This window comes from Aythya marila, assembly GCF_965140915.1.
Source record: "Aythya marila genome assembly, chromosome: 2".
NCBI lineage: Eukaryota > Metazoa > Chordata > Aves > Anseriformes > Anatidae > Aythya > Aythya marila.
In genome coordinates, this window is record NC_139043.1 from 82,103,149 (window position 1) to 82,125,724 (window position 22,576).

The following is a 22,576-nucleotide window of genomic DNA, read 5'->3' on the forward strand; positions in this document are numbered from 1 at the left end:
CTGACTTCATGACAGGAAGATGTGCATCAGTTTTTAACAATATCAACATTTTTCTTTGGAAAATAAAATATATCTTTTTACATGTCTCCTACCACTTGCCAATAGCTGTTCTTCACATAACTCCTTTTACTAGCATCTTGGTGTAAATCAAGGAAACTAAAACTTACCTGAAGAGAAATTTCTATCCTGTCGAACTAGTGTACTCTTTAAGTTTAAGAGAACAGTGTAGGCACACTTCAGTCAGTGTTTGCTTCTGTCTAGTAGGAATTGTGATGTTATGATTTTTTTATTTTTATTTTTAGTAAGAGTTACTTTTCCTGAATAGCATTCATAGCTAATAAGAAACTCTACAAAACCACCATAGTCAAAGAATGTGGAGTCTTAGAGTAAAACCAGTCTTCTGACAGCCTAAAGTTGGAAAATATTTTCCTTCTAACTTGATATTCTTTAAAGTGAGCAATTTCCATGTGGTTGAATTAGGCACAGATGTATTTAGCCACTGAATTTTCAAGTCAGGTTTATTTGATGTCATATTTCAATAGTTTATATTTTTACTTTAACTTGGACTAGTTCATAATAGATATATTTTGTTTAAAAACAAAATCCAGGAAACAATTTACTGACTTATGAGTATTACTGTGTCAACAGATTTTCTTGAATCCTTTAATGTTTTATATAAAGAGACCAATATTAAAAATGAGAGATGTAGCACAGAAACAACCTGTAGGGTTCACTGTTACTTCAGGCACATTTCAACACATTCTGCCTTCAAATGTCAAACTCTTCATTTGTAATCAAGCAGAATATATCAGGAAGATGTAACCAGAATGAAAAAACAACATATTCACTCCTTACAGAACACAAATCTCCATGCTCCTTTCAGCAAATTAGAGTTACAACCTGTACTGTAACACACACACATGTTTTGGGGATGACCATCTTAAGCATCTTATTTCAATATGTTCACCCATGCTTCCAACTGCCACAAGAGGACTGTTTCTTCTCTTCTTCCAGATCATCCCTGGCTTTCAGCACAAAAATCTGACAATGCCAACAGCTTCTTTATTTGCTGGGATGCTCTGGTGGAAGCTTAAGCACGAAGAACCTAACATTCCATAAGAAGTGAGTTGAGGTGGGCTGGGAACTGATTAATGAGGTTCCTGCACCCAGATGATATTTCTTAATGTGTTTTCAGAGAAGTTGTTTGTCAGGGGAAGAATACCAGCAAAAACTACAGCCAAATGTCTCACCAGTGCAATGTCGGTGTACATGAGAAGGTCCAACCTTGTCTTCTGAATCCTGTAAAAATTTAAAAATATATCAGTCATTAGTGCCAACTGTGAGCATTGCACAAACACAGGCCGTCAGTCTCCAGTTCCAAAATAGCTGAACAGTAGGTTAGGGGTGAGTCATCCCTAAAAAGATTGCATGGCTCTCTCCAGTGACAGAGCTAGACTAGAACACAGCTCTCCTGACTTCTAGGCCAAAGATTTCAGCTCCAGCACGCTCTTTTCCTATAAAAATGAGGGTTTCCAGACCTAAAATATGTCACTTTAAATAAAAAAGATGATCTCTTTCACCAGATCTTTTGCCTACCACTGCAAAAAGTTAGTGTAGTGTGCACCATATTGTCAGCAAGATTTCTATTTTAGTTTCAGTTGTGTACCTGTGGATACCTATATTCTTTGAAATTAAAACCTCTGTACAGACATTAAAAATAAAAACTCCTAGAGGCACAAGTCTGCCAATTTATTCTTTTGTCTTAATAGAACATGTATGCATTTCTATAGTGAGGATACAATTACTCCCGTTTGCAGCTACACAGAGCATAGCTGCATGCATTTTCACATGCATGTGCATCTATCTGCATGTAATTCCAGCTCAACATAATGAACACAGCTAATCAGTCTGAATACAGTTTTGACCTTGCACTTGCCATCCCATTCTATCAATTTTGTGTTACAAAAAGGGGGCAAATCTCAAAATAAAGAATTTAACCATAACACAAATTGTGTCAAGGGTTCATTCTATATTAAATTGTGAGGTCTCCTACATACTTACTATGTGTCTAAACCAGTGGGATTATCTCCTGGTCCTAATCAAACTCTTTGTTCCTTTAGACTGGCCTAATGCCAAATCTAGGATCTAAAGCTTGGTTTTCGCACTTCCTCTGTACGAGGCCAGCCTAGGATGTAACTGTGTACAGACCGTAAGAGAATCCGGACTGAGACACGTGGGTTACTCTCAGCATTTGCTACCAAACACCAACCAGTCAGAATTCAAAGCTTATAAATTTGTAATGTAAGAGTCTTTGAATTTAAGTCCCTTGCCCCCAGCATATGCTAAGGATCTGTTTACTTTGGCAACAGCCACAGACAGTGCTATGAGCTAGGAATCAAAACCTACAGTAGGATTCATCCCACATAATGTTATCTAACAGGCATATTATCTCCCAGGTTTCCTCCGTACAATTAACTACAGGCAGCCAGTAAGTAGCGCTACTGGGGTGAATCAGCCCACACATTTAAATGTCTATTATGAAATTAGGATGTCTTGTGTGAATACCCATCATTTTCCATTGATTATAGAAGGGGAACTACAGAGATGTCAGATTAAACAAGCAACAAAGTAGACTAAAATTAATTCTTAGACTTGGTAAATGCACCCTACTAGCTTAAAAAAAAATCATGGTTTGTGCTGCAAATATTTACCAGTTTTCTATATACGGGGTTGTAGTACTTAAGTAGTGGTGTTATTTATGTGGATGGAACAAGCAAAAGACTGTAGACTTAACTCTCCTCTTCCTCTCACACATAACAGAAGTGTAATTGGTTAATCTGGCACATGAGAAAATGTTTTACAGCACAGACAAAAAAAAAAAACTTTGGCTTTCAAGTTACGGTTTATGGAAAAGATTAAATATTTTCCCAGACATTCTTATTAAATCATCACAGAACTCTTTAAATCCCTATCTGCATTATCATCAGGAACACATAATTTTCAGGAAATCCTGTTGCAGCCTTTGACAGCAAAACTACCGAAAATGTGAACCTGTCGGATTCTGTGCCATCAGAAGCAGTCGTCTGACTTCAGTCGCTGAGTAATGCAGATATCTCATGCTAACTGACTTTTCTTCTTCCAGATCACTTTGAGCTTTTAATATGACAAAAGCCTTAAAGTAAAAGCACTCAACCTGTTGTAAACAGCCCAGATTCATACACATATGATTCTGTGAACATTTCCAGTCTAGGGTTCATTACACAAACATTCACAGATTCATATCAATACATTTTAAAAATAAATTTCAGTGTAATCCTGAATTTTGATGAAGAGTTGCCACTTGAGATTTCACTGTACTGGCATCTATATGATTACTGAAAAGAAATGTGTCTGCTAAACACAGAGCACAAATAGTATTAGCTCATGAGAGCGTGAATAATGAAATTCTTTTCTAATTGAGTATCGGTAAACAATGCATTTTTATTCTCAAACTAAGCCCAAATACTACAGAAAAATGTTGTCTCTTAACTTTTTCAGATTTCATTAATGTGGTTATGCCATCCTTAGCTTTGCTTACATTCAGATTTGCTTGCTCATGATTTGTTTCTACCTTTTACACCTCACTTTTGAATACAGCCCACTGAATCAATCAGTGGGTTCTATGTGGGTGTACATCATATGCTTGGGGACTGGTAAAGAGTTGTTGGCTTTAGGTGTTCTGTGTTTGTTTTCTACTTCTTTTGTATTCCTACATATTACTGTATTCCTCCTACAATTCCCAAAATAAAGGGTGTTACAGTGTACTGCCCTTAAAATCTTAAGGCTATCACAGACCTGACAGAGATAACTTAGAACAAAACAAAGCCTTAACTATATTTACCCAATTGAAGCAAACTGTTTCCCAAGTGTCAATTTCAAACATCCAAACTAATTAGGTCTAGAACAATGCAAGCATTTACACTTACCATTTTGCAGACAGGAACTAAAAGATTTTACATTAATACGTATTTTACATAAAAGAAAATAGTACTTCCAGGCAGTGTTATCATTTACTCTTACAGACACCGATTAAAACATTTATGTCCCGATCCTAAGGACTTTCATAATGTTACAAATTTTTAGCTTATTAAAGAACAATTCTATCAACTTTAATAAAAACAGTCCCACAGCAAAAGTTAAGCATGCAAGCATCTACATTATGACAACTAAAGTGCATCCAAGCAGGCTGGTGGAAGGGGACACGTTAATTTGCAAGCAACAAAATCTTTGATTCCTGTAAGTAGGGCTGACTTACTACAAATACATGAAAAAGTATATTGCAAAAGAGACAATACTATGACATATTACAGAGTGGTTTAATAAATTAAAAATAAAATAAAGTAAAATAGTAAAATAAAATAAAATAAAATAAAATAAAATAAAATAAAATAAAGTAAAGTAAAGTAAAGTAAAGTAAAGTAAAGTAAAGTAAAGTAAAGTAAAGTAAAGTAAAGTAAAGTAAAGTAAAGTAAAGTAAAATAAAATAAAATAAAATAAAATAAAATAAAATAAAATAAAATAAAAAGATTTTTAGCAGTACCAGACTTAAAATGACAGTCTGCTGTTATGCTTAGCTCTATCCAATAACTAATGTTTATCTGATAGGAAAGGAAACCGGATTTCTCGTGCCTACCAGAAAAAAAATGAATGAATAAAGAGGTTACCAGTGTTCTACTCTATAGTCTGTGGAGTTCATCACTGCCATTCCTCTCAATTATCCCAACTACTGTTTTCTCCTGTACATATAATAGGACATACTTGTCATCTAGAAAGTTATACTTGCCATCTCCTTTCCTAAGAATAAAAAAGACATCTGCAAACAAGTAACTGGGACAGCAAGAGACCATTTGATTTTTCAAATTCCCTTCATTTTTTAATACAAATATTGCGTAATGTTTACAAGTCTGCATTTCTACCCAGCTGCCACAAAAGTTAGGAAAAGGCCTTTTTTCCTGTTATTCCATTACTCAGTTGCTGAAAAACTCTCAGCAAAGAAGGAATTTTCTTTCAGCTCAAGGTATCCTATCACTTCTGATAGATGCATTTCCCAGTTTTACTTCTGGCATTAGAAGACTCTCCAAAAGTAGCACTAGTTTTATAATCAGAATTGCAATTATTATGACAGATAAAGAAACAGTAAACCAAGTTTTCCTCCACAAAAGCAACAAACAAAAACTTATCAAGCCCTCTCCAACCACTGTGTGCTTCAGGAAGCAGCTTATGCGACTTCTGGACATTAGCTTATCCTAGTTTAAACCTCTGGAGTTAAAAAACAGAGCAAACAGTACATCCGTTAGCGTACAGAGTTTAAACACACAAACATTTAACATTTAAACAGTCTCTAAGGCTGCTAAGCACACACTTTCAACGTGTACTTCAGCTACACTAAGACTAGCTAATGCTCCCACTCAGCACATGATGCACTCTGCCAACACTGCAAAATGAAATGTGTTAGCACTGTCAGAAATGTGATCATTTCCTCAATTGGCAGGGTGGGAGCGTGGAATCAAAACACTACAAGCAAAGCTGCAGACAAAAGCAAAGCTGCAGACAAAATCAGTGTGAAGAAGCAGAATTGTACACACCTAGCACGGTAAATTAAGACATGTGGCCACTGAATGAATACACACAGGCACTGTCACCTTCTTCGATCAGGTACTTTTGTCACATTACTGTTCCACACATCTTCCAGAATGGTCTATCTAGTAGTTATGTACAGAAAGAGCTATAAAGAAGGGACAGAAGGGAATTCCTTTAAACAAAAAAGCCCTCATAGAGCCAAGCTCCCTACTGGAATATATGTAAATGCTTGACTTGCTTTTATTAATGGGTAGGAGTGCATACCTTAAAGTCTTTCTTAAGAAAATAAACACCACCAACCAAAAAAAAACAACAACAACAACACAAAAACACTGTACATTTTCAAAATTAGTCTGACAGAGTGGTTATTTACACTTACCAACTTTATGAACAGAGTAGACATTCGCAAGGAATCTCACTAGTGTGTGTCCGTAAATGCTGCCACTTCACCACTTTCATCAATGGAGTTGTAAGGGCAGATTTCATATTTGAAAGGCTTCTGGCCTACAGAAAGCAAACGTGAAGAATGTAGTACCTTCTATGGGAACTCAGAGAAGGGGGAGGAAAATGAAATAAAAAAATAATAATAATAATAAATCAGTGGATTAGCATTTACAGCACATCCTCAAACCCATAGCTCATCTTTCACGTGAACTCACTGCTAATGAATCATGATCTTACATAAAAGTCTCTGCAGTTAAAGGTTATGGCCAGTGTCACCAGCAGGAGACCTACCGCATTTAAATTTGGCTTCCACCGTAAGTGTAATCAAGAAAAACTGGCCAGACCCATTTCCAAATTTAGTTTTGATCTTTTCTTCTGAATCAAAGTTCAGTGCGCTGACTTTCAGCCTTCTCTGTCACGGAAAACCTCCACAAAACAAACAAACCAAAGAAGCACAAAACACAAAGCCATCCCTCAGAATGGCAGCAGAACAGGAAGGTTTCAAGAGGCAAAAGGAAATGACATTAAGGGAAAGTCATTTTGCACTTAATGAAGAAAACACACAAAGAATTTTCTCGAAAGATAGCAAGGGCAACCATTTAGGTCACAGATGCAAAGATAAACTATGAATTTCAATAACAAAAGCATTGTGAGGTATATTCTTAAAGAACTGCCCTCCTCGTTCATCTGCATGCACACTAACAATTTCCAATTCACAACATTTATGTGCATATTTTTCTGAGGTAATGGAATTCCAAAATACTATACTTACAGTGGAAAACCTGAAATGCACCTAAACAGAAAGAAAGCACAGATTAAAAAAAAAATGAAATAGAATTGCAGAATTACAAAATGGTTGATGTTGGGAGGACCATCTAGTCCAACCCCAAATGGGCAAATTTATCTTCATCTTCAAAATCAAGCACAAAGCAAGTAAATAACTTCAAGGTAAAAATAAAGAAAAATGAACAGATTTTAAGAACTGAAGTCCTAACAATAACCCTGGTACAGTAATAATTCTCAAGACAGCATTTTAAAGCAACATTATGACAAGTAACTCCAGTTACTTGTACAGTTTATCCAGTGTACAGCACTTCTGTTTTATTAGTGTTATCTATTAAGAATTAACGCAGAGGATATAACATTGTGTACTCATTACAGGGTCAGCATAACATGGAGATTTATTTTTATTTTTTAATGTTTACTCCCAATTGTCAATGGAGAAGCAAACAGGAAAAGGCTGAGGACATTTTCAGGAGCAATTGTCAGATGGCCAGATAACAGACTACGTTTTCCACAGGTAACAAGCAGCTTCCCAAAAGTTGTTACATGCATTTGCAGAAAGTTACATAGCAAGTCAGTGGCAGAACAAGCGATAGGGAACTGTTCTGGGTTTGCAATCCTTCTTCTAGACAGTGATTTTATTCATTTTTTTGGCAGAAGTTTCATTTATTGAGGATGGGTTTGGTCATGTGTCTACTCATACACCTGAATATCTTTAACAGTGCCAGGCCACAGCGTCTAGTCAGCTTCCCAGCTGTCACCAGTTATCTCACCTTTACATGTAGATATCACGGTCTTTTCCCTCTACCTTTTGAAGCCAGTTGCCTTCCACACAGGCCAAGAATACTGAGCAGAGCACACGCCTGCCTTTCGAGAGGCGGCATACTCGCTGCCGCATAGACGTGGAGCCATCTGTCCCAGCAGCGTGCGACGTCTGGCAGCCTCCTTCACGCCTCCACTGCCTGCCAGCCAGCTGCCTGCCCTCCCCTCCTGCCGTGCTCCCAGCACTGCAAGAGGGAGCAGCACCCATGTTACCCAAGTCAAGGCACGCCGTACTCCTGCCAAACCCCTGCAAGAGCGTTTCGGTCTTTAAACCTGCCGAAAAGTTCATCTTCTCGACGTGGGCGAAAGTGGATGTCTCCTATTTGTTATGCTATGGGATGAGTTCTCCACAGGCGGATTTATTTCAATATTCTCACAAGCAGGTAATTGCCTCTCCACTGTCCTGCCCACCCACTCACTTTACAGAGCAGATTTCAGAAGGCCATTAATGCAACACATTCCTGTGCTATTCTTCCCATTAAACTTACTTACAGATCTCACAAAATGCTCAGCTCAAAAATGGAGAAAGACTTCACTTTTTGAATACCTGCAAGATGGAGCAAAAGCTCCAAGCAGTGATAGAAAGTATGTTCTGTGCAAACTCAGGATTTCTAAATACAAATGCCTTCATTTTGGCGTGATGACAGACTTGATATAACCGTGGTAATATAAAGTGTATGTAAACAAATTACTTGACTAAGATAGGAAAAAAGCAAACACAGCATCAGTCAGGCAGAGGCTGGGCCTTCCAACAGGCTCAATGCTGAACTTTGAAACAGAGCTCTCAAGTAGGAAACACACCAGAAAATGAAAGAGAATATAGCCAAGGCAGGCAAACATCAATCTATAATGTTAAAAAGAATCTTGAAGTGTACAAAAATGTGCAAGTTGATTTCAAAAGTTTCGCAAAGGCATTCCCATTCTTTTCTGCTCATGGTGTACCAATAGAGAATAAGAAATCACCATCTGATTCAAGTCCACATCCCTCCAAACTAGCAAGGACACCTTGCTCAGTTAACATGCCAGGAATACAAGCTGTTCTTGTCTTTGTTATACCTATACTTTGTCACAAGTGTCTTCTGAATATAGATCCTAAGCCACGATTTCCTAAAGTACACCCATATTCAGGGAAGCAACACAAACATATCCTTAAGGGATAGGCCACAGAAATAATTTAGTTAAAAATTTGCTCGTTTTGTTAATTCAGGATCTGATTTTGTTTGGTTGTTTCATATTCAACATAAGAGGAAGAAATACCAGTTGATAAAAAATAAAAAATACCCCTTTTCTTGAGAGATCCTTTCCATAGCATAAAAGAAGCACTCAGTTTTTGCCTTAAACAGCACTCAACATTTGACTGTACAGTTGTTTTTTTTTCCTTAAGTAGTTCAAGTGGTAACATAAAAAAGACACACATGTAATCCACCTGTACAAATTCATACATGCTGTATCAGAGAGGCCTTGAGACTTGTTTAGGACTCATAGTGCAGGTAGTGAAAGGCTTTGATGCCAGCATGTATTCCCATGTGTCCCTGCAAAGCTAACTTTGAGAACACTTCCTGACAGAAAGGAAATGAACCTTGTCAGAGTTGGAAAATCGTCATCTATTTTTCCTGTATAAGTGGTCTGAAGGGATGATATTTCTCAGCTAGTGTGTTAATTCAGGTTTTTGATGATTATTATCACGAGTATTTAAGTTTATAACTTTTATAGGAAATACTGATATCATTACGGGAGGGATGAGAGCATAAAGATTCCTATCAGACCTGTCTACAGTCAAGTAATTCAGTTATTATTTTATGATCTTTCAACTAGTTATTTATATTCCCAGAATGACATAGCTTCCTGTGTTGAAGGAATTCACTAGCAGCCAATACTGTACAGCGCAGCAGGATCACATTGGATTGTTGGATTTTCCTGTTTGAATGGTCTGCCTACACTTCTTAAGAGTTTTTTTCTCTGCATGAAAAATAGACCCTACCTTCTCTATGGCATGACCTGTTGCACTTTCAGACCTGCAAGTGGAATTTCTCCAAATGGAAAAATAATGTGTGTCAGCATTACGTGTGCTTGTAAACAAAGAGAGGATTCCTAGGAAACAAAATCATAAAACATTTACAGATCATAGATCTACTGTTCCAAATTCCTCGATTTGCCAGATTCTTCCCCACACCATGCTTATAATACCTCAAAACCATTTAACTCTATGCCTCAAGCATTTAAAGTTCCTCAAAGCTCAGCAAAAATACAGGAAGCACTGGTTGTTCACAAATTCAGGTCTGTAATGCACATCTATAACACAATAATTTCAAAGGGAGAAATATAAGCAGAGAACAACTTTAAAATCCCTGTCCTGTGGAAGTTAACTACAGCAGGTTTAAAAGGTGCTTACCCCTCTATCCAGATTATTGATCAACATAGCAAAATGAAACAATTCCCTTTCAAATCATAGCTGTAAATAATTAACTACCAAGTAAATACTAATTCTAACTACACGCACTACATTCACGTTAGATGTAATAAACAGGGTTACTCATTCTTTAAACACTCCATAATGAAAACACAGTTATTTTCATGACACATTTGTGAAGGCCATTGAAGTTCTGCCATCTTACAAACAACGTATTTTAGAAAACAATGAAATTAGTTTATATAATGCTCAAGACTTCTACTGGTAAAAGTATTTCTGCTAATTCAAAAGAAAGACTGAATCATACGGCTGTTATTTTATGTAATAGGATTCAAAACAAGAAAGATGCAAAAGGGGACTTGGCTTAATCCCCAATTATTTGTGTAGCTTAATACTTTCTTGCACCAGAGAAATAAAGCTTCACACCAGAGAAATAAAGCTTACATTGCTTAAAGAATAAAAGCCCTTAATTTGCATGAGGGAACTAAAGTACTTAGGGGAATTGTTGAAGTGTTTGATACATAGAAGGTGTGAAAGCTAAAACAATAATCTCAGTAAAACCAAGGGCCTATACGGAAAAGTCTGGGATTTAAACAGTGGGCTTCAAGATGAAAGCCAACTCTGAAAGGCGAGCAGTACAATTCTGAATAACTCTTTGCATTAATTTTTCCCCTCTTCCCTAAACATTTGTGTTCTCTCATGGGGAAAGGCTATCACAAAAAGGCTTTCACATTGTGAAAGATCTAGATTCTCAGCTCCTACAGGATAGACAGAACTTTTTTTAGCACTACAAAACAGAGACCAAAAATGCAGAGGCTGATTTCTGTAATATCTTTGTGAATCTAACACAAGCACGGTAGTTTTAATGTATATAATGTGCTGATTAACAGACTGGGAAAACATTCTTTGTTACCATTTCTATTCATTGAAATCAGAAATAAAAGTGTACTTTTATGCATTCAGAGGATGTCTTTCACAGTGACATAGCAGAACAACCTTTCCCTGTTAGTGGATTAAATGCTTTGTAGAAGAGTAGAGCTATTTGGATTTTCTAGCTATTTCAGTCACTCCTTAGCAAGTTTAAGCAGAGATGCCTCAACAAAAGTAACAGCTTTAAATACAGACTTTGGAATTCTGATGTTGTGGACAGTGCCCATCACATGCAGTGTTTGTAGTGCAAACTACCCACAGATACCGGTGTGTCATTTTTTCTTTCATGAGAAAAGAAGGACTGTGTTACTAGGAGATCTTCATGGGCTAAGGACCAAAAGTCCAAACGAACCTGGAACTGTAGTATGGATTTTTCAACCTGTCATCCTTGAGATCTCACTAAGCCTTATTTGAAACATTGGGCAAGTCAGGCACATTAAGAGCAAAGGGTTTTTCTGGGTTTTGGAACAGAATGGATTATCATGAATATACTTCATCAGATTTTTAGGCTCGATAAAGGCCCCCCCCCCCCCCCACTATAACACTTACAAAATTAACAAAACAGTCAGGCAAGACTGTCAAGAATCAGTTTCATTCTTCCCAGTTAGCCTTTGAACACTGATTATAGGTAGCTGATCATCACAGAAGCCACTCTAGCAGATAAAACTCAGCAACTGAAGAGGTTAGACTGCCCTCTCTCTGCCATTTTTTGCTAACTACTTCTTCTGTAACGTAAATAGAATTATGGCCACACACTTTCAAGAAAGTCAAGACATTAGGTATGCCAACATTTTCCTATGTAGTCAGAAAACACTATACTCCAAAACTGATAATATGGCATGTCTCCGTAAAGTTTTAGGTTATAAAAACTGTACTTCATAGCTGAAAGAAGGCAATAAAATTTGGTTATACTGTTTAGTAGCTCTACTACTCCCTTTGAATTGAAGTCTTTAACTTGCATACACTGTTGGAAGAAAGCAAGAGGCATCCTCGTACTAAATTAATATGTGAATTAAAATTATCTCTACACTTAATGTACTCTCAGCCTTATTTTCTGATGGGAGAAAAATGGCCAAGGGAGCATTATTTTGAATTGTAACATTACCTTAATTTAACTTGAATGTAGAAAACACCAGATATTTGAAAAACATGAGCAAGACTTAGGTGACTAACTTATAATGTCATGGAGTATGTCATGGCGTTCTGTTGTTCTACTATCTTGTCCTTTAAAATATACATACACCCAATGTCATAGTCAAAAATCTTAAGCCTTCACATGGAGCTACCTTTTTTTCCTAAAATTGTATAAATTCAAATTCGATTTTACTAAGTAAACTCTATTGTCTAAAACTGAAAAGAATGAAGACATCTAATTCATGTATTACAGCTATCCTTGTATCACATGAGTTAGGTAGAAATTATAATTTTAAACTGGATCTCTGACAAGAGTAGGTAGCCTACGCTGAGGTAGGTATACAGTCAAAAAGGAACACTGAAAAAGCCCTTGAAAAAGCCAGGGTTATGTTGCTCTTTTGCTGCCCCCTTGTGGAAAACAAAACAAACATAACAACAAGACAGGAAAATAGCTGGTCCCTGCATACCGTTACCTTGGGACAGCAGATCTTTTTCATTTTAAAGGCTTTGGATTATTTTTTTTAAGTTTTAATTTTGAAGCATCAATAAACACCAAAATATATTTCCCAAACGAGCTGTTAATTTAGGCATAATGAGAGACAACTCTAGGAAGCAGGGAAAGTGAGGCTGCTTGCTTTGGCACTCTGGAGCTGTGCACAGCAGCACATTCTGCGCATTCAGAGGCACAGCCAGCACAGCAGGATTATCTGTGTGCCATTCTGCCATCAGCGATTTAACCTAAGCTCCTGAGCACAGCACTGAATTGGCTGCAGTTCACAACAGATTCTGCTGTACGGGAGCTGGCACAGATTCTCAGGCGAATCTTTAGGGGAAAGCCTGTGGCTGTCTTCTTATCTTTCATCACGGATACTTAGCAGTTCTGCTAGCATGCCTTTCAAAGAGGCTGTAAGAAAGAAACAGGGTTAACTCGAAGCTTGCTTTGCTGGACAGATAGCACAGCAAAACTCACGTGAGAATGAGGTATGAAAAACTCAAGTAAATTCCTTATTTGCTGCATTTGGAAGGATTGTTCGGGGATAGTTCCAGAGACCACTTCTGCAAACACACCTTTTACTTCTGAATCAGAGGTGTTACACATACATCAGATAACATCACATTTTGTAAGTAACCTTACACTAAATCTGAGTTGCCATAGTCCACTTGCTAAAACCAACAGTTGTAATGATGTAAGAATGTCAAATGCTTAACCTTGTACAAATATACTTCTCAAACACTTCAAAATTGAGACAAGTTATGTCAAAATACCTCGCTGTGAATGTAAGAGCAGCTTGTCTGACTGCTCTGTTTGCACAATTTGTTATGGCTGGAATGTGCTTTGACTATGACAAGGCTTGTTAAGAGACTGCTTAATTAAAAAAAATATGCCTATGTGAAAGGTACATCATCAGCATGTCAGTCTATTCTGTATCTATTAGCAATGCTGCTAGTTCATTAGCAGTAATCAGGCCTTTGACTATCCAAGCCCAAATTCTTTTTCTTTTTTATTATACCAATTTCAGTAAGCAATTAAAACATGTATTTATTTCTTTCCACGTGAGCAATAATGACTTTAAAACAGGAAATCCAGATTCATTACAGACAGTTATTTCAGTCCTACCAAACAGCAGGGTAAAGAAACTATTTGGGAAAAATCCGTGAAAATGTGAGTTATTTAGATTACTGTACACAACTTTAAAAGTCAGAAAGTGGTTTCTCTAGTTAAACAGTAGGTGTGTATTGTGAAAAAGTTTTCTAGTAATATAACAGGCATATAATGTATGGTCACACATCACAAATAAAACAACCTCAAAAACAAACTCACATACTTAGAAGAAACCTGCAGAAACAGAACGTTCATTAAGTCCTTTACCTAAGTAGTAGGAAAACTATCACTAGAATATTGTGTGATGTTAAGTCATGGACAGGTGGCTACCAAAGGATCTTTTCTGAACAACATAAAAGCATCAAATGCTTTCTTAAGTTCTCTTCAGAAGAGAGGATGCACTTGAGATCAGGCAAAGTCTTAGTGTGAACTCATAGCTGCAGATAAATTGAACTCTGCATTAATTGACAGAAGTGATTATTCAGTAACTATGCCTATTACAAACATACCATTGACTGCAGAGAAAGCTGTACATTGTCACAATTTTTTTCATCCAGTTTGTGTGCAGGACTCTGAAAAGCCTCACACGTGCACAAGAGTACACATCTCTTGCCACTTCAATGAGCACATCTCAGTGGTTCTTCTTTCTTACTGCTTGAATAAAATGCAAGCTTTAGAAACACCTTTCAAACAGCTCCTGCCTGCTTTATTCAAAAAGACTGGTACCATCACAAGACAAGTAGAAGACACAATTATTTGGATAAGGTACCTTATTTTCATTCAGGCTATCTGTGGAAATCTTTGTTGTAAAAATAGGTGAGTAAGGAAATAAGTGTGCCACATTATCAATTGTTCCAGGTTGGATGTGTCTCTGGGCAGCCTGCTCTAGTGGTTGGCAACACTGCCCAGAGCAGGGGGGTGGAAACTAGATGACCTTTAAGGTCATTTTCAACCCAGGCCATTCTGTGATTCTTTGATTCATTCATTCTATGATTCTGCAGTAAAGATCTACAGAATTAATTGGAGCATATCAAGCGGAATAGAGAATTTTGCTATAATACGGGCCATACCGACTGCAGGTACTGCATGCAAATTCACTTGAACTCTTCTTTCCAGTTGCTTTTGTGTTGGACCACACGGGATTATCTTCAGCCTTCATCTCTTCCTCTCTTTAATTTGCGTTTTCTAATGGATTTGTTTGCGATGTCCATTCATCTGATGTCTGGTTTTGAATACTCGACCACAAATTGAACACAAAAAGGCTGGAGAAGTTTTGTGGTTTTTCACATGTTCTTTCAACTCTGCTCTAGATTGTCAAGAAAGAACTAAATTAAGTAAGCTAAGTCAAAAAGAAACCCAAAAATACAGTATCAACTGATATTTTACATTACCATCAATGACCGAAAAGACTTAATTTCAGGTAAGATACTTTCAAAAGTATCTTCAAAAGACAGTTTTAAAGGGACTTTTGAAATACTGTAACCTTCATAAATCAGTCCACTAAGAGAAAACAAAAACAACCAAACAAAAAAAAAAACCCTTGCAGATCATTCTAGGTTATGTTTGTGAAACAAACACACAAACACACACAGAAGGGGAGAAAAAAAAAAAAAAAGCTTCCCAGAAGAGCTGAAGAGCTAGACAAGCCATTTGATTTTTAACTGTAGGGCAGAATTAGATCTAAGTTGCTGATGTTGAGGAAGTAAATGGTCTATTTTATGTTCGCACATATAAATAGTAGATGACTTCCAGGAATGTTTAACTGCCATTCACACACACCCTGAAAGAACAGACTGTCATTCTGTATGCACACTTCCATCACAGAATTGCTATGGTGCTGCTCTGCACAAAGAGAAAAAGGAGGTGAAATAAGCACAAGTGATAATGGCAATATAAAAACATTCGGAAAGTTTCTGCTGTCTTTGACACGCTTGTTGCCACAATAAACATCCTCGCTTTTTTAAAAATGAGAAAGTAGAGAAGAGAGCCACGATTTTCAAGAATCTCGTTTGATCTGAATCCATTGGGTTTATCAAATTAAATGTTTTTATCATACAAAAGCTGTATCTAAAAATGCACATTTAAAAAACTGGTGCTTTCTAGGTCTCCTCAATGGTGAACATTTATAGATCAAAAAGCAACAGCAAAAACTTTAACATGTCATACGTCTTCTTTGAGATCGTATACGCAAGTAAGTGTTATGAACAAACGCTTACCTCACCCTCTATGCCGTGTGTGCCAGCTCTGGTGATCAATACATCATCAACCAATGCAGCGTATATGTTAGGATGTCCTGATGGAGGCAAACCCGGCAACCCTAGAGGGTCTAGACGTCACAGGACCTAAGGAACAAATCCGTGCATGTAACAATGTGCTTCATGGTCTCACAGGCTGGTCACCAAGAGCCTACACCACGTCTTGGGAAAGCCAATGGATTTTTGGTAACTTATTTTAATACGTTGAGGCAGATTCCCAACATATCTCCCTCAACACTAAATAAATCCTATATTAAAACACAATAAAACCCCCAGCTCATTAAGTTTGCTAAGCCAAGAAATAAAATAATTAGGAAGTGCCATAATCAAAGTTGCCTTGGTAACCTTAATTTCATTGCTTTCTGCCTATACACTCAACACTCACTAAAACAAACTACTAAAGCACTATTCATTCTTGCACTGAATCTGGAAAGGATAACGAAAAAGAAAGAAAGATTGTATGCAGGCAGACAACTGAAGATTTTTAAAATGTACCTACACACCCATGCAGAAGATGAGTATCTGACTTTGGAGCTTTTACTGTGAGTTTTTGCTTTTAAACAAACAAACAAAAAACCAACCAAACAAACAAACTTCTTGGTATGGCTCGGGCTTTACTTTTTGAAACAACGTACTTAAGAAGTTCAGACAGAAATTCCAGATTTCACAATGGGGATCACAGAATCACAGAATCACCTAGGTTGGAAGAGACCTCCAAGATCACCGAGTCCAACCTCTGACCTAACACTAACCAGTCCTCTACTAAACCATATCCCTAAGCTCTACATCTAAACGTCTTTGGGCCCACCGGCATTGCTGAAACCCTTACACACACCAGAAACCTCTGATGTTTGAATTAATTGCTGATAATTGCAATCTTTTACCCTCTTCTATTAATGCTGGTCCACTTATTTAAGACTCAAAATCCTTTCCCTCAGCTTCAGGCTACCATGTAACCTAAGGTAATTTTATTCTCCAAGACTTGCCACTTTATTTTACGCTGTGTGCTGTGCCCAGTCCCAGTTGCAGTTTCTGTGTTTGCAAAATTGTGCTCAAGTTCACCTACCCATCTCATCCTGACCTCTAGCAACTTCTCACAGGTTTTCCAACTCCACCAGTCTTCAGTATCCGGCCTTTTTTAAATGCTCTCTATGAATGAATTCAAAACATTTGGGACCAAAGAAAATCAGCAAGTTTTCTTAGTCCTCCCTCCTTAAAGCACAAAGCACAATTAGCTTCCTACAGTAAAGTACCTTCACTGCTCCTTGCACTTCCCAGAGGCTGTGAAGAGGCCAAACCAAGACAGGTTTTTGCATCAGGAGCATGCCTTTCAGCTCTTCTGATGGAAGACACCACCTGAAAAATGCTTAGAGCGTTCCCGCAAGCCATGGGTCATTAGGGCTTTTCAAATAAAAGCCACACTCTCACTGCTTCCACTTTAAAACATTATGAACAATAATTTTTTGAGGAATTACCTTTCTTTAACATAATGTTGGGAAACATTTACCAGCATGGAGAGGAACTGTTGTTAGATGCATAGCCTCTACCACTATTACAATAGAAATTAAACAGTCAGATTTGAGGGTGTGAAGATTCTGCAAGATCGCTCAGCTCCCTCAGCAACGGACAAAACTGGAGGGTGTCCTTAGAAAGTCACTTTATGATTTAAGAAATGTTGAAGTTACCCATATTTGATGGAACTAAATCAAATATATATATTGATTGATAGGCTGCTAAATAGTTCCTCATCAGATTCACCCAGCTTCAGGTAACCTCATTAACTGAAGACAGCAGTCAGAAATCGGAGAAGCAGGGACAGGTTTCTCCACACAGCCCTGATCCAAACACCACAGGTCTGGGAAGCTGCAGGTTGAGTTCAGAGGAGCTGGAGCTACTAATGACACAAACTGCATCTGTGTGCTTCATTGTGTGCTTCTGGCATCGTTCAGTGCACAAGAGGAATCAGAGAGAGACCAAACTCTTTGCAAACATGGATCTAATTTGTGGTTTGAACAAAGCTGGCCTGCATTGACAAGCATCCAAATTTTGATGATGTTCCAGTCAAACTGTCACCGAGTTCAAATCAGAAAAGTTTCACACGTGAAGCACCCCTCAGCTTTGACATTTTATACAGCACGGTCATCTCCCCACACAAGTGAAGGATCCAGTCAGAATTATGAGATAACACAGAGCCTTTTCTGTATAAAGCTTTCAAACCAATCTTACCTGTTGCAGATTGGAAGAAAGCTCTCACAGAGTAAGATGAAGCAGACTAAAGATAAATTTGCTGCTATTAACTCATTATTTCTTATAAACTAACAGGCAATCAAGCGATTGCTTAACCAAGCAATTATCAATTGCCAAAAATGATTAGTTTTGGAAATTACCAAAACAAGTCAATCAGGAAATCAAATCAGCAGAAAGAAATGCAAAAAGGCAAATATTTCATGGTGCCCTGCATCTCAATTCCTCGTATCTCCCTGCACTCTCTTCTTTCACTTCTGTGTACTAAACAGCTGGTCCACATTAAACACGTGCTAACATAAATGTTCAAACTTAACTCCTGCGTAGTTTTAAAGTGTTTTATGGTGTTTTTTGTTGGTGGTGGTGTTGTTTTTCTGAGCTGTATGAGGCTGAATTTGCTTCAGATGCACAGTACATCAGAAGAAAGAGCAATTGTTGATCATGAAGACCCGATTTGAGCACGGGGGCTCTGGTGGCAAACGCAAAGTCAGCTCAGCACTAGGGGTGCTCAGTCCCTTCCTCTCTCCCAGCATCGGACAGAACAGCAGCAGCAACAAAAGGATGACAAGCAGCTCTCAAAGATTTCATGCCACAATTAAACATGAGTTAGCAAAAGACACCGCTGCTGCAGAGTTGTTTTGATGTGAATTATGGAACGCCTGAAAAACCCTGAAGGAACAGATACTTAAGAAACAAGCAAAATACCCACGTTTCAGAGGACTATTTTTAGTGGTGAGATGCAATATGCTTCACATGCCCATTTTCTTCAAAGTGCATCTGCTGACATTCTAAATTTGGTCTCCAGAAAGAACTTGATTGGAGGTTGTGGGTTTTGCATAGAGGATTTCTGTTTCATGGTAAGTGGAATCGAGACCACGAACTGTTTCCTGTAAAGCTTTTAATATAAAATCATTGAATTTCATAGCAAGTTCTAGACTCTCTTTTAAAATTCAAAGCCCAAAGATGGTGACGGGCAGCAGCATGATTAGTCTCAGGCCTTTTGCCTCTTCATCCCCAGTACAGACGGCAAACTATTGCTATACAACTTGTGTAAGTATCAACAATTACTTTTATTTAGATGGGACGCTAAAATTAAGAAAACTTTCTGCATATGTTAACAGTGAATGATTACAACACTCAAAATTCATCACTTCTTGACCATAATGGAAATTGCGAAACAAGTAACCCAGAAGACATCACCCCAGGATGTCCTCTCACTACAGTTGCAAGGGAGGTGGATTTTTGATCTCTTTTTCAAACAAACTGGAAGGAAGTTATCCTTTAAAAGATACAACTGTCGATACAAAACAGCTCTCCTTTGACCTAAGAAAGTATTGTTTACATAGGTACTCATAAAGCTTTCCACCCTTATAACCATTTCTGTTTTGAAACACTGTGACAGAAGTGAGAGGGGCTGTCACAATTCCAGCTCTCTCCTACACCCTTCTTCCCAACCCCTTAGAGAGTGGACTGCAGTCTTGCTGCCCGCTTAGTTACATATAACTAAATGGAGACACTGTGCTGTTGTGAGCAAAGAAGTAAAAAACCCATTCTGCTTTTAGCTCTAAAAATGACTTAAAAAAAAAAAAAAAAAAAAAAAAGTTACTTTTCCTGCAGAAATTCTGCTACAACCTTCTATGGAAATTTTAAGCACTGCCATTTTAAGCAGTTAAGTTTCAGAACGACCCTACCTTTCCCAAAGATAAACAAGACTTCAAAATTAGACTGCCGAGCACAATCTAACCTAAAGCCTCCAAACCCAACACCACAATGCAGATGCAAAGTCTGGCGTGGCTACGAACACAGGAAGCCCTGTTATTCCACATTCCCCACAAGCAGAGGGTTTGCTTAATCCGACCGCTGCCACAAACTCCGAGCACTCCTGTGAGCCACCACCTCGTTTCATAAAGACTTGGCAGCGGCCTTACTGAGCGATCAGAACTGAGCCAGCAGTTCAACCCGGGCAGCAAGAATTTGGTCTGTATGAGCAGCAGCTGCCAAGGCAGCCTTGCTAAACATAAATAAGAAAATCTGCAGTCACTGCAGATCACCTGCAACCCTGAGCAGTTAAATGGACACCCATGGATGCAGATTTTGCACAAGTTTACCCAGTGTCTTGAAGGTAAGCACTAAACGCAACGCTTTATTGAGAGGAAAGCACCTGCAATTAGTAACAGAAACAATTTAAAGTTTTTCATCCCTTGCTCAATTAAAGAACACTTGGTCTGATGACAACTCTTGTCATCAATGTAAAAAACAGCAGAGGAGTACTGGCATCCTGTCCTTTTCTAATTTACGAGATCCAGATTAAGTTACTCATTTATAAAGGGAGATAATATTTACCTATTAGTTGTTTCACACAACTTAGCAATAAAAAAAAACAAACAAACAAACAAAAAACATTAATCTTGATAATTTCTCAGTAACATTACAGACCCATTAAAAAACTAATAATCTACAAATTCCTGCAATGTGACGGTCAACTAGTCCTAGAAACTTTCCGAATCCACACTATAAAGTGAGCTAGGATTTTGCAAAATGAAGGAGTATCACCAAAAAGTGGACATTTACAACAGCTTTTAGAATTTTTGCAATTATTTTTTCCATTTTTTTTTCAACCAGTATTAAAATGTTTTGCCTTGGTTTCTCATGAAAGCATTTGTACTTCACACTGAAACTCTCTAATAAATTTACACATGACCAAATAAAGTCATGTGCACTGACAACTTTATAGCTGAGGCAACTGAATGAGAATTAAAAATGTATTTGACTTACTGATAAAATCACATTGGATACATTGAATGTAGACTACTAACAGCAAGCTACATGAAGACATCTTATCTTCTCATTCTCAAATGATGATAATGATGAACACTTTTCGTGCTGCGAGAGATGAGGTTTCCTCTGGTGGTGTTTTGTGCGCTTTCCAGGTACTTTGTGATATTAAAAACACTTTCACAGATGAAGCACTAGTAGGTTATTATTATGCGCTTGTATGATTTTAATAGATTTTCTGTTAAGACCCACTGTCAAGTGACTACAATCCACGTCATGATGCCTTTCCTGGATTTTATGAGCATCTTTTGATTTCAGTACTACATTGCACGCGTTGCAGAAATGCTGTGTTGTCTCAGAATTCAGACTTAAGGTGCAAACTTCTTTCATAGGAAGAGCTTACCATGTTATTATCATGCCTAGCTTTCTTCTGATTTTTGCAATTTTCAGGCCCCGTTTCAGCTTCAGGTTCGTTTTTTTTTTACCTCCTCAACTACAGTCGGAGTTCTAACACTGGAAACCCAACACTGGCCAAAAGTTGTAACAGACTGCGCTTCTTCTTTACCTTCGCTCTTTCTGGATTTGCTGAAGTCCGTGATATAGGAAAGAGAACCAGGCACTGCAGGCCAGGGCTCCTCAAGCTGAAAAAGGCCTGTTTCTTCTCCAAACAAGGTGTTCATCACTTCATGAGTGAGCGGCATGAGAATTATTGCTCGGACTCCCTGGGCTCATGTCACATCAGTGAGGGTTTGCATTTTGACACATCTGACACGTGGGTAATAGATGGGACGATTTTACAAGATTTTCTTTGCTTTCCTTCTTTTCTTGGTTAACTTCATCTCCTATGCTGTACGACTCATTTGCATCTGGGTCCGTTTTAGGACAGACTGAAGTGTGACACGCTGTTATCTTTTTCATGTAAGGCACGTTGCGATCTTACTTGTGATGCTGCTTGTGAACTGGCAGAGCTTGCACCTTCATACCTCCACCTGAAACATCTCCTCCAGGCCAGCAGCCTGGGCTTCAAGACCCTCAGAGCGAGCAGCATGCAGCTGGGATGTTTCGCTTCCCTCTGGGAGATGTGGGTTTGCTGGCTTCCTTCTCAGAAAGGGAGGTCGGGCATTGAATGGGTTGTGCAGGGAGGTGGTGGGGTCACCGTCCATGGAGGTGTTCAAGGAGAGGCTGGACGTGGTGTTTGGGGACACGGTTTAGTGGTGACATTGGTGGTAGGGGGTGGTTGCACCAGGTCATTTTGGGGTCTTTTCCAATCCTAATGGCTCTGTGAATCATCGTCGGACATTTCTGTCAGGCATACCTACAGAAGACAGAACAACGCAGTAAAAGCAGTTAACCTCCACACCAGGCCACAACACCCAGACCCCAAATCTCTGAAGACGACCCCAAGAACGCATCTCCCCTCCGCGAAGCTCCCCGCGCACCCCCATTCCCGCACCAACCCCCCCACACACCCCCCCCCTCCCCTGCACCGACCTCACGGGGCCGCCGGGCGCCGCCCCCGGCTGCTGTGGGGCAGGGGCGGCGCTGCGGGGCCCGCTC

At 38.5% G+C, this 22,576-nt stretch overlaps 1 long non-coding RNA gene across 2 annotated transcripts; it reads right to left on the reverse strand.

Annotated features, from left to right (window-relative positions):
- Positions 1 to 555: 555 nt before the first annotated feature.
- On the reverse strand, positions 556 to 22,566 carry LOC309874879. 2 transcript variants are annotated; one of them, XR_014316932.1, is made up of 7 exons: positions 22,511 to 22,566; positions 21,020 to 22,334; positions 15,962 to 16,087; positions 14,816 to 15,051; positions 6,836 to 6,856; positions 5,999 to 6,123; positions 556 to 1,299 (listed from the first exon to the last, which is right to left on the reverse strand). It is a non-coding gene; the product is annotated as an uncharacterized lncRNA (long non-coding RNA). The 2 variants fall into 2 exon arrangements; XR_014316931.1 differs by lacking the exon at positions 6,836 to 6,856.
- Positions 22,567 to 22,576: the final 10 nt, after the last annotated feature.